Raw genomic sequence first — 14,272 nt, 5'->3', positions numbered from 1 at the left:
CACCCCTCATACCTGATCCAGTTCCTGCACCCTCGTCCTGTTGTTGAGCCTTTTGTTCCTCTACTTGCACCTGCACCCGCTGATGATGCTCCTTTTCATTCTGTGAAGCCTGATGTCCATCGTGTTAAATTACCTATAGATTTCTTGCAGGACATACCCGCACCCCGTCCAGGGGAAGGCACTTCGGGCCATCAGCCTAGCCATGACCCTACTGTTACAGCAGTGATGTGTGTCGGTGTGTATATAATTTTGATATATATTTAAGCCCTTTTTACACTTTTAGCCAAGTTTTAAATTTATAAAACACGATATTCACTAACACTAAACACACATATGGGCAAGTGCACCCATCGTGGACGTAGTATAGTGTTGGTAAGATACCGAGGTCGTCCAAGGACACAAGAGCTTTTAGTACCGGTTTATCCTCAACGTCTAATCAAATCAAAAAGGTTAGAAAAATGTTTTAAACTAAGAAAAATAAAAACTAACTAAATGCTGAAAATAAAAATAAAATAAAAACAGATAGACAAGATGAATCACTTGGATCCGACACGTGTATTAGTATAACCTTTGATTATTTTCGCACTTTTGCACTTGTTTAAGAGATTATCTTAGTTATTGTAGTAGGCCCCTCTTTTGAAGGCGACGTTACCCTCAACCCAGTAGTTTGAGTCAGCAAGGATACAATCCTAAAGGGTCGGATTATTGAAAGATAATGAATTAAGTTATTAATGCGAATTGTGGTAGGCCCCGCTTTTGGCGGTGACGTTACCCTCGGCTAAGTAGTCTGAGTCAGCAGGGATACAGTCCTAAATAGCCGGGCTATAGTATTAATAGTAGTTAACTTATGAGGGGGTCAAAGAGTTTGGATCCCCGCCATCCAATACCTATGGGCATTGAAGGAGATCCTACTAAATTTGACCCAGGTCCCAAGCAGGACCTCTAAACGCTGAACAAGGGCAAGACCCTTACCAAACCGTTCCCTTAACCCCCGACCAGGTAGCCAACATACCTCCATATAGACCGTGGAGATATGAATGGTGAAAATCTTTTATTTTATATAGACAGTAAAATAATGCCAAGACACCACGGACAAACGATAAGGAAAGATCACCTTCAACATAAGTAACTAGTTATTAAAGTCATTAATACAAAACCAAATAAAAAGTGCAAAAGTTAAAAATAAAAAGTATTATACTAAACACTTGTCTTCACCAAGTGATGTAAGAGACTTAGGCAAACATGGCCTTGATTGTCAAGAACTCTTACGATCAATCTTGGATCCCGAGACGACTCACACACTCTACGATGGACAATGGATGATGGTGGTGGATGATGGTGTTATGGTGGTGGTGGGTGGTGGATGAAGTGTGAGAGAGGTGGTGTGCCAAGGGATGAGATGGAATGAAACCAAGCACTCCTATTTATAGGCTGAACAGAAGGCTGGGCACGGCCCCGTGTCCGCTGGACACGCCCCCGTGCCCGTCTGACACTCTCTCTCTTCATTAATTGTAATTCGCAATTACAATAAATGCACCTGCAGCACTCTGACCACGCCCCCGTGTCCGCTGGGCACGGCCCCGTGGTGGGCAATAGAAGCTTCTATCACTTTGTCTTTTCTGCCAGGGCTGACCATCCTGGACACTGCCCCGTGCTCGCTGAGCACGGCCCCGTGTTGAGCTGGACACGCCCCGTGTCCGCTGGACACAGCCCCGTGTTCAGCTGGGCACAGCCCCATGCTCAACTGGGCACAGCCCCATGCTCAGCTTTCTTCTTGTTTTTGCTTTGGGAGATGCTGTCAAGGAGTCGGGCATGCCACGTTTCTTCCTTTTCTTTGTATTTATGTTGGATTTAGCTGCATTTTTGTTTCTTTTGTTCATTTAAGCTCTTTTAACCCTGAAAATACAAAAGGAAGACAAAAGCACACTTTTTCCAACATTAGTACTTAAAAAGGGTTAGTTTTATGCCTCATTTGATATAATTTATATGTTGCATTTTACTCACATCAGCAGCTTCCCCACACATACCTCAGTCTACACCTTTTGCTTCTTTTACTTCTTCACCAATTAATGGGTCATTTAGAGGGTCCCCGCCATATTCCATGCCGACCTCAGACCCCTACCATCCCTCACATTTTGTTGGATATACACCGGATGAGATACTTTATTCGCTTCAGCTTTGACTTGAGGTTATCAGTCGTAGAGTCTTGGAGCTTGAGTCGATACCGCGTCCCTTACCATGTCCTTGTCAGCATGCTTTTGATCCCCTCCGTTCATCACCGCCTCCTTTTGCACGTCCACCTGCTCCTCTTACTCCCTTCCCAGAGTTTGATGCTCGATTCCTCACCGTCGAGCAGCAGGTCCGTTATTTGCTTCGCCATGTGCACAAGCTCGAGGAGGAGCTCGCACATGTTCTCATTTTGATTTTCCTCCCTCCTCCTCCGCCATCAGTACAGTAGGTTTTTGGTTTTATGCAGATGCATTACCTAAGATGAGAGCACCACTATTGAGTTGATCTTGGGAGGCCTTTTGGAGATCACTTTCGATTATGAGACCTTTGTAGATTGGTAGGCTTATTGGACAAGAGTAGTGTGACCCTGTGTTCCCTTTTGAAATGGTACATTTTGTGAAACATGTAACAATACCTTGTGGTCAATGATTAATGAAAGCCCAATCGTAATGTTCTCGTTAAACGTGTTTTGATATACAGGTTTGTGCTATGATTGTAACGTTACGTGTTTGTCTGTTATACTCTCATTAAACATATTCCCATTTACTTGTTTATGCTATGATTATGTTGTTGCTTGATTAGTTGATATGATAATTTATTATGTGTATGTACATATGAGCTCTAAACAACTATATACACTCCCTGAACAAATGAGACCTGACCAATCTGAGTTCTTCTTAGAAGATGTCTCATCAAGAAATCATTCGGCTGACCAAGGCAGAATGGCAAGCGCATGTCTCACAGGCTATAGCTCGGCACGAGGTTCTTCGCTAGAAAGTACCTCAGGGAATAACCCGCCTAACGGTAATGTTTAAGTCACCTAAGACACATTACAACACGTTTGGACAATTCCCAGTGTGCTTTGCTAATGCTTTCCGTGATAATGATTGCTTGGGTACAGGTAGTACCTACAAGCAGTTTTTGGACTGCAAGCCTCAGAATTTTAATGGCACTAGATGTGACAACTCGAGTTTCTGACTTTCACTTTCGCATTAAATGCGCGTTGACTTTGACTGTTTAGTTGTTTGGATTGTGGACTTGAAATTGTACGCGTTGTATTTTAATGAAACGTATTGTCGTTTTGCCTATATGTGATTACTTGCTGTGGTAGAAAATAATATTAGAATTATTATTATTAAAACACTTAGTCTAGATCACGAAACATGACATACAGTTCGAAGGATCTCGAAACATATCCTTCGATTCGAAGGATCAACTTTCGGTTCGAAGGATCTCGAAACATATCCTTCGACCAAGGACTCTATCCTTCGACATCTTTCGGCCCAGTCTTTCTAATGGGCTTGGCCCATTCCTGTGATACGTTTATATACGTGATGCATGTAACCGGCAGTTAGTTTCAAAAACCCTAATACCCTTCTCTCTCTCTCTCGAAGTCTTGTGGTCGGCTGAAAGTTCTTGTGCACCCGAAACCCCACTAGTTTCAATCCCCTAATCCGGTTAGTGTTTCACTATCATCGTTGATGACATGATGTTATTATTATTACATGCTTTGATTAAGAACGATTAGAATTGATTGTATGTTGAATGATATGAATCGTATAAAGATGATCTTGTAGTGGTATTGCATGATAATAAGTTTAAATCGATTCAATGATGCTTGTTATGTTACTGTGACGATGTATGCTCCGGATTGATAACTTGTTGATATATTAGTGAAATCGGGTTATTATGAAATCAGTTTACATGAGGTTGTTATGTCTTAATAGTAATCCGAATGAATATGGTTATTGTTCATGATTTTCGGTTAGGGTTCCTGAGATTGAATATATGAAATATGCTTGTTTGATCGGCTGTATGTTAATCGAGAAATTGGAAACCTGTTGATTGATAATTGTTATGTTTGGAAACAATGTAACAGATTCAGTAAATTTAGGAAACACGTAACTGATACTTATCGAAAGATGGTAGTTATTCGAAACATAGTTGTTGTGACCGAAAGATGCTTGTCCTTCGAACCATAGTGGTGTTGACCGAAGGATAGCATTGACCGAACCATAGTAGTGTTGACCGAAGGATAGCTTTGACCGAAAGATAGTGTGTTGACCGAAACATAACCTGTGTGTCGAAGGATAACTATGTCGAAACATAGCTGATGTGTCGAAAGATAACCATGAATCGTAAGATGATAACTGTGTATCGAAAGACGTGTCGAAACATAATTGTGATAGTTGTGATAATTGTTAGACCGAAGGATGAGCAATGTATCGAAGGATGGGTAATGTGAATCGAATGATAGTTGATGATTAAGTGTGAAATAATACGTGTTGTGCCGATATGCAAACTGACTGTTATGTGAACATTAAATTGCATGCGTATCATTGTGAACATGAACTGATTTGTTATACGTGCATACAATAGGACGTGATTAATTACTTGTGAGTGCATAACCTAGCATACCGAGCAAACCAAGGTGAGTTCACACTCTTACCAAGGCATGGGATTCCCGGGGTGTTGGGAATGGGATTGAAAAGATAAGGTTGAATAGATACACTACTGACACTATGACTAGACTACCATATTACTATCCTCGGATGTGAAGGATACATATACTGATCACTATCCTCGGATGTGAAGGATACTTATACTGATCACTATCCTCGGATGAGAAGGATACTTATACTGATCACTATCCTCGGATGTGAAGGATACTTATACTGATCACTATCCTCGGATGAGAAGGATACTTATACTGATCACTATCCTCGGTTGTGAAGGATACTTATAGTTACGAGTAGTCTAGTGGTTATACAACGTGGGAAGCCCCCACCAATAGAACGTACTAACGGCCCAGTAGAGCCACCTGTTACAAACGAATTTACGATTACGCATTTACTTTCTGTGAACTCGCTCAACTAGTTTGTTGATCATTCTGTTACATGCCTTGCAGATCGTTAGGTACTTGGAGCTTGCACACGGAGGAGCTGGTCGTTGTGGGGCTTGGATCTTGATCATCTTGTTAAACACTTTTGATATTTGATACTTATTTGCTATGGGTTTTACAATAATACGCTTCCGCTAAACAATGACAACTTACTTATGTTTTGGAAACACCTTTCATATGGAATTGGTTTGGTTTATATTGCATTTACTTTTACTTTATACAATGTTCTGTATGATTGGTGGCTTGATCCTGGTCAGTCACGCTCCCAAGCGGTGATACTCCGCAGGTGGATTTTGGGGGTGTGACAGATTGGTATCAGAGCCATTGGTTATAGAGAACTTGGTTTTAATATGGGAAAACGTTTTTATTAAAACCGGACTATAACCAGAACAGTGCTCTCAACGATCCACAACGACGCTTCGCTCCACGTGCAAGACTCAACATCCTAGGTAATAAGGTTTATGTTTATTGCCTACCTGATAGAATTGCATAGAACTTTGCTCGTAGTATGCTTACGTTACTTTGCTCACTACTTGTTATTGCTTAAGAACACCTATGTGCTTACACTTTTCTGTCATCGTATTACTCGCGAACCTTTCATACCTATGCTACCTTTACTGTTCGATCATGTCTGGACGTGTTGACATGACTCAAGCCCAGTTGACGGCTCTCATTAACGAACAAGTTGCTGCGGCACTTGCAGCCGCACAAGCAGGAGGTATAACCTGCTATTCCAAACCTATTCTAGGATGTTAGATCCTACTCTCGTGACCCAACTCTCGCGCTTAACCTTGACCTATCTTTCTCGCGCAACGGGTCAGAACGCATAGCAACATGCCTGCACATTCAAGAACTTCATGGACTGTCGTCCAAACACCTTCAGTGGCCCAGAAGGAGCAGTTGGACTACTCCATTGGTTGGGAAGCTCGAGTCGGTATTCGAGATGTGTGAATGCCCTGAGGCTCGCAGGGTCAAGTACGCCACTGGTACTTTGGAAGAAATCGCGCTAATCTGGTGGAACGCGCAAGTACGGATACTAGGGTTGGCAACTGCTAACGCCACCCCATGAAACGAATTCAAAGAACGCATTAAAAGGGAACACCACACACGTTATGACATCCACAAGTTGGAAGTGGAGCTTTACCATTTGAAAATGACGGGGTCAGGAATTGATGCTTATACGAAACGGACGAACGAATTGGCCATCTTGTGTCCAACCATGGTGGACCCTCCAAGCAAGAGTATCGAATTGTACCTCAAGGGTCTAGCCTCAACAATATCCAAGACATTCAGCGTCTTGCTCATCGCCTCACGGACCAGGCAGTGGAACAGAACAGGCTGCCTAGTTGTATCATCCCTATTACTATCGCTACCACTTCTGCTACCACTTCCAGCAAGGGTTCGGCAACCATTCAGTCTCAAGCATAGCAGCAGCGCAAGAATAGTGATCACCAGAGCACAGCAGAAGCTAAGGATTCAGGAGTCCATGACCTGCAAATCGGAATCGCCGGCAGCAACAGCCAGCAGAAATCCTATGCAAAGAAAAGATTGTTCGCATTTCTCATTCGGGTCAAGAACCTCTCGAAGTTCAAGGCGACAAGAGTGGTGCTGTGGTTGGCATCATCTCTTTCTTAAAGGCGCAGAAATGTTTACGAAAGGGACATACTGCCATTCTGGCACTTGTCACTGACGCATCAGCAAAGGAAAAGAAGCTGGAGGATATACCAGTTGTGCGTGATTTTCCTCAAGTGTTTCCTGAAGATTTACCTGGTTTACCTCCTCATCGTCAAGTCGAGTTTCAGATTGAGTTAGCTCCTGGAGCAGCACCAATAGCCCGCGCACCGTATCGTTTAGCTCCAACCGAACTGGAAGAACTGTCGAAGCAGCTACAAGAGCTCTTGGAAAAGGGTTTTATTCGTCCAAGCTCTTCGCCTTGGGGAGCTCCAGTGTTATTTGTAAAGAAGAAAGACGGTACGTTCAGAATGTGCATCGACTACCGCGAACTCAATAAGGTGACGGTGAAGAACCGTTATCCTCTTCCGCGCATAGATGACCTATTCGACCAGTTGCAAGGGTCGTGTTACTATTCCAAGATTGATTTAAGGTCAGGGTATCATCAGCTGAGAGTCCGGGATGAGGACGTCTCCAAAACCGCTTTCAGAACTCGCTACGGTCATTACGAGTTTCTTGTCATGCCATTCGGGCTTACGAACGCGCCTGCAGTCTTCATGGATCTTATGAACAGGGTGTGCAAACCGTATCTTGATAAGTTTGTTATCGTCTTCATCGACGACATTCTGATTTACTCCAAGAGTCAGGAGGAGCACGAGCAGCACTTACGTCTTATCTTGGAGCTTCTTCGAAAAGAGCAATTGTACGCAAAGTTTTCAAAATGCGACTTCTGGCTTCGTGAAGTCCACTTCTTAGGCCATGTGGTGAACAAGGATGGGATTCATGTCGATCCATCCAAGGTTGATTCGATCAGAAACTGGCCAGCACCGCGTACACCGACTGAAATACGCCAATTCTTGGGTTTGGCGGGTTACTACAGGCGATTTATTAAAGATTTCTCCAAGATCGCGCAACCACTTACTATGCTAACACAGAAAGGTGTCGTTTACAGATGGGGTAATACGCAAGAGACCGCTTTTCAGTATCTAAAGGATAGGCTCTGCAGCGCACCTATTCTTTCATTGCCAGAGGGCACAGATGACTTCGTAGTATATTGTGATGCATCCATCCAGGGTCTTGGATGTGTGTTGATGCAACGTGATAAAGTGATAGCCTACGCTTCTCGACAACTCAAGGTTCATGAACGAAACTACACGACGCACGATTTAGAGCTGGGAGCTGTTGTTTTCGCGCTTAAGATATGGCGACACTACCTGTACGGTACCAAGTGCACGATTTACACCGATCACAGGAGTCTCGAGCATATCCTTAAGCAGAAGGATTTGAATATGCGTCAACGGAGATGGGTTGAACTTCTAAACGACTATGAATGCGCCATCAAGTATCATCCAGGCAAGGCCAATGTTGTGGCTGATGCCCTCAGTCGGAAAGACACTCTACCTAAGCGCGTGCGAGCGCTACAGCTTACTATTCAGTCCAGTCTTCCTGCACAGATACGAGCTGCTCAGTTAGAAGCACTGAAACCCGAAAACGTCAAAGCTGAAGCCTTACGCGGTTCAAGGCAACGCATGGAACAAAAGGAAGACGGCGCCTACTATGTAACGGGGCGTATTTGGGTCCCACTTTATGGCGGTTTACGCGAACTTGTAATGGATGAAGCTCACAAGTCTCGCTATTCGGTACATCCAGGGTCGGATAAAATGTACCACGACATCAGTACTACTTACTGGTGGCCTAGTATGAAGGCCCACATCGCCACCTATGTTGGAAAATGCTTAACCTGTGCGAGAGTCAAGGTTGAATATCAGAAACCATCAGGCCTACTTCAGCAGCCTAAGATACCGCAATGGAAATGGGAAGAAATTTCCATGGATTTTGTTACAGGTTTACCTAGATCCCAGCGTGGGAATGACACTATTTGGGTGATCGTTGATCGACTCACAAAGTCTGCTCACTTCTTGGCTATCAAAGAAACGGATAAGTTTTCTACTCTAGCAGACATCTACTTGAAAGAAGTTGTTTCGAGGCACGGAGTGCCCACCTCTATTATTTCGGATCGCGATGCACGATTCACGTCAGAGCTATGGCAAGCAATGCACAAATCCTTCGGCTCACGATTAGACATGAGCACAGCATATCATCCTCAGACGGATGGGCAGTCTGAGCGAACTATCCAAACTCTAGAAGACATGCTTCGAGCGTGTGTCATCGATTTCGGCAACGGCTGGGAAAAACACCTCCCTTTAGTGGAGTTTTCATACAATAACAGTTACCACACCAGCATTCAAGCCGCTCCATTTGAGGCATTGTACGGACGTAAATGCCGGTCACCTCTCTGTTGGGCAGAGGTGGGGGATAGTCAAATTACGGGTCCAGAGATTGTTGTGGACGCCACAGAAAAGATTGCACAGATACGACAACGCATGGCGGCAGCACGCGACCGTCAGAAAGCCTACGCGGACAAGCGTAGAAAGCCATTGGAATTTGAGGTCGGGGACCGGGTTTTATTGAAAGTTTCACCCTGGAAGGGTGTGGTTCGGTTTGGTAAACGAGGCAAACTGAATCCGCGGTACGTCGGACCATTCGAAATCTTAGAAAAGATTGGCAAAGTAGCCTACAGATTAAACCTACCTCCTGAACTCGGTGCAGTTCACAATGTATTCCACGTGTCGAATCTGAAGAAATGCCTATCAGATGAGACCCTTATAATTCCTTTTAAGGAACTTACTATCGACGAGCGGTTGCAGTTCGTCGAGGAACCAGTTGAAATCACGGACCGGGATGTTAAGGTCCTCAAACACAAGAGAATCCCTCTTGTTCGAGTTCGTTGGAACTCCCAGCGTGGCCCAGAGTATACCTGGGAACGCGAAGACCAGATGAAAGAAAAGTACCCCCAGCTATTCGAAACCAATGCATCCACTTCTGAGGCTGAAGCTACTACTACTGAATTTCGGGACGAAATTCCAAATCAACGGGGGGATGATGTGACACCCCAGGAAAACCAGTGAACGATGTAACTTACCTAGCTTCCTCAGTGAGTGCGTACCAAATTTCGGGACGAAATTTCTTTTAAGTTGGGGATAATGTGACAACTCGAGTTTCTGACTTTCACTTTCGCATTAAATGCGCGTTGACTTTGACTGTTTAGTTGTTTGGATTGTGGACTTGAAATTGTACGCGTTGTATTTTAATGAAACGTATTGTCGTTTTGCCTATATGTGATTACTTGCTGTGGTAGAAAATAATATTAGAATTATTATTATTAAAACACTTAGTCTAGATCACGAAACATGACATACAGTTCGAAGGATCTCGAAACATATCCTTCGATTCGAAGGATCAACTTTCGGTTCGAAGGATCTCGAAACATATCCTTCGACCAAGGACTCTATCCTTCGACATCTTTCGGCCCAGTCTTTCTAATGGGCTTGGCCCATTCCTGTGATACGTTTATATACGTGATGCATGTAACCGGCAGTTAGTTTCAAAAACCCTAATACCCTTCTCTCTCTCTCTCGAAGTCTTGTGGTCGGCTGAAAGTTCTTGTGCACCCGAAACCCCACTAGTTTCAATCCCCTAATCCGGTTAGTGTTTCACTATCATCGTTGATGACATGATGTTATTATTATTACATGCTTTGATTAAGAACGATTAGAATTGATTGTATGTTGAATGATATGAATCGTATAAAGATGATCTTGTAGTGGTATTGCATGATAATAAGTTTAAATCGATTCAATGATGCTTGTTATGTTACTGTGACGATGTATGCTCCGGATTGATAACTTGTTGATATATTAGTGAAATCGGGTTATTATGAAATCAGTTTACATGAGGTTGTTATGTCTTAATAGTAATCCGAATGAATATGGTTATTGTTCATGATTTTCGGTTAGGGTTCCTGAGATTGAATATATGAAATATGCTTGTTTGATCGGCTGTATGTTAATCGAGAAATTGGAAACCTGTTGATTGATAATTGTTATGTTTGGAAACAATGTAACAGATTCAGTAAATTTAGGAAACACGTAACTGATACTTATCGAAAGATGGTAGTTATTCGAAACATAGTTGTTGTGACCGAAAGATGCTTGTCCTTCGAACCATAGTGGTGTTGACCGAAGGATAGCATTGACCGAACCATAGTAGTGTTGACCGAAGGATAGCTTTGACCGAAAGATAGTGTGTTGACCGAAACATAACCTGTGTGTCGAAGGATAACTATGTCGAAACATAGCTGATGTGTCGAAAGATAACCATGAATCGTAAGATGATAACTGTGTATCGAAAGACGTGTCGAAACATAATTGTGATAGTTGTGATAATTGTTAGACCGAAGGATGAGCAATGTATCGAAGGATGGGTAATGTGAATCGAATGATAGTTGATGATTAAGTGTGAAATAATACGTGTTGTGCCGATATGCAAACTGACTGTTATGTGAACATTAAATTGCATGCGTATCATTGTGAACATGAACTGATTTGTTATACGTGCATACAATAGGACGTGATTAATTACTTGTGAGTGCATAACCTAGCATACCGAGCAAACCAAGGTGAGTTCACACTCTTACCAAGGCATGGGATTCCCGGGGTGTTGGGAATGGGATTGAAAAGATAAGGTTGAATAGATACACTACTGACACTATGACTAGACTACCATATTACTATCCTCGGATGTGAAGGATACATATACTGATCACTATCCTCGGATGTGAAGGATACTTATACTGATCACTATCCTCGGATGAGAAGGATACTTATACTGATCACTATCCTCGGATGTGAAGGATACTTATACTGATCACTATCCTCGGATGAGAAGGATACTTATACTGATCACTATCCTCGGTTGTGAAGGATACTTATAGTTACGAGTAGTCTAGTGGTTATACAACGTGGGAAGCCCCCACCAATAGAACGTACTAACGGCCCAGTAGAGCCACCTGTTACAAACGAATTTACGATTACGCATTTACTTTCTGTGAACTCGCTCAACTAGTTTGTTGATCATTCTGTTACATGCCTTGCAGATCGTTAGGTACTTGGAGCTTGCACACGGAGGAGCTGGTCGTTGTGGGGCTTGGATCTTGATCATCTTGTTAAACACTTTTGATATTTGATACTTATTTGCTATGGGTTTTACAATAATACGCTTCCGCTAAACAATGACAACTTACTTATGTTTTGGAAACACCTTTCATATGGAATTGGTTTGGTTTATATTGCATTTACTTTTACTTTATACAATGTTCTGTATGATTGGTGGCTTGATCCTGGTCAGTCACGCTCCCAAGCGGTGATACTCCGCAGGTGGATTTTGGGGGTGTGACACTAGAGGTGCCATAGCTTTTGTGAAATGGGCCGAAAATATGGATTCTGTTTTGTGAATGAGCGGATGTACGCCAGAGCAACAAGTCCCATATGTATCAGGATCGTTTCAAGATGAGGCTCTGTTATGGTGGAACCTTCGGGTTCGAATAATGGGCAAGGCTGCTACCAATGCTTTAACATGGGATGAGCTGAAAGAAATGACGCGTAGAGAGTATTGTTCTGGAAACTAAAGATGGAGATCCAGAAGCTGGAATTTGAATTCTGGAAACTAAAGATGGAAGGTCCAAAGGTGGTGGAGTACGTGCAGAGACTTCATGATTTGTCGTGAGTTGTTCCATACCTGGTGGAACCAGAGTTGAAAAGGATGGAGCCATTCATCTGGGGACTGGCGCCTCAGATCCTGCGCTTGATGATGGCATCAGCTCCGCCAACAACTATTAGTGCGAGTATCTTGAGTTTGGCGCTCGCTAAGGAAGCACTTAGACCGGAAAAACTTTCGACTCCTGGCGAGAAGAAGGAAACTCAGGTGGAGTCATCTGGAAAGAACAAAAGGAAGCTCATTGATTTCCAAGAAGGTGATCGGACGAACAACAGCAACACAGACAAGAAGGGAAAAGGATATTTGGGTACTCTCCCAAAGTGCAACAACTGTCTACGACATCATATTGGGCGATGTAGGTATAGGAAATGTGAAACTTGTGGGAGAATTGGTGATCTTAAGGAGACGTGTTGGTATGGTGCTGAATATGGAAAAGAAGGCCAAGATGGTAGCAGAAATCGCAAAGGAAACAACAACAACCATCAAGGCGGAAATGGCGACAATCAAGAACGTGAGCAAGGGTGTTTTAACTATGGTGACGTGAGGCACTTTAGGAAAGATTGCCCAAGGGAGATTAACCAAGACCATGAAGGAGCAATCAACATTGGAGCTCGTGAAGCATGCCAGAGTCCGAACAAAGTCACTGGTACGTTCCCTACTAACCAACACCTTGCATCTGTGCTATCTGATGCTAGTACCAACTGTAACTTTGTACATCTAGGGCTTAAGAATATACTTGGGATAGTAGCAGATAAGTTAGATATCCTATACTTGATAAAACTAACTAATAGGAGGCTAGTAGAAGCCTAAGGAGTGATTAGGGACTGCGTTGTAGAGCTTGGGGAATGTGAGTTTCAATAGATCTTCTGCCAGTAAGCTGGGAAGCTTCGACGTAGTGGTTGGGATTGATTGATTGCCAAGTGCTCGTGCAGAGATTGCGTGCCAGGAGAAGACTATCCGCACCCCGATGACAAATGAGGAGACGATCGTGATTCGTAAAGATAAGCAGGATGCGCCCCTACAGATTACCAATTGTTTGAAGGCACAGAAGTTTTGCGTAAAAGGTGTATTGCCTCCTTAACTCATGTCGTGGACAAGGAAGCCGAAGAACCGAAGCTCGAAGATATCCCTGTGGAAGGGAATATCCTGAAGTCTTCCCCAAAGACTTGCCAGGATTATTCCCTCAGCGACAAGTCGAAATCCACATTGACTTGGTTCCAGGCGCCGCGCCTGTAGCCAAGGCACCTTAGCGACTTACACCTTCGGAGATGCAAGGATTGTCAGTATAGCTTCAGGAGTTGCTAGAGAAGGAAGTTAACAGACTAAGTTTCTCGTTTTGGGAAAATTCCAGTTTTGCTCGTCAAGAAGAAGGACGATAGCTTTCGTATGTGCATCAACTACCAGGAGCGTAGGTCGGAACTCGTTAAAGGTTATCGCTTAGGAAACCACGTCTATTAACTCGGGAAAACCCTATCATTTCGTCATGCAAGCTATTTTAGTTAACCAAACGGGTAAAGTACTCAAATTTATTTCATTGAAATTCCCACTTGTTAGACCCAGTATGGCCTAAACAACTTCTTTTCACGTAATATGGCAAGTGATTTCAGTAGATGTGAAAAAGATGTGCGGAAATGGAAATCAGACTTTCAGAAACAAGACCTACAGAATTATCAAGTTTATATCACTTTGAAACAAAATAGTTTACAAGGTGATTGTAAGATTATTATCTAATACAAATGAATCTTGAATTCTATGGGTGAGAAGGGCAATGGAGTTTTTGTGTTGTATATGAATGCTAAGCTTCAAACTCAATTGTCTTCTGCTGGTTGAGCCTTCTATTTATAGAAGGCTAGG

This window comes from Helianthus annuus, chromosome 3, assembly GCF_002127325.2.
Source record: "Helianthus annuus cultivar XRQ/B chromosome 3, HanXRQr2.0-SUNRISE, whole genome shotgun sequence".
Lineage (NCBI taxonomy): Eukaryota > Viridiplantae > Streptophyta > Magnoliopsida > Asterales > Asteraceae > Helianthus > Helianthus annuus.
Note: the sequence above shows the minus strand (reverse complement) of the source record.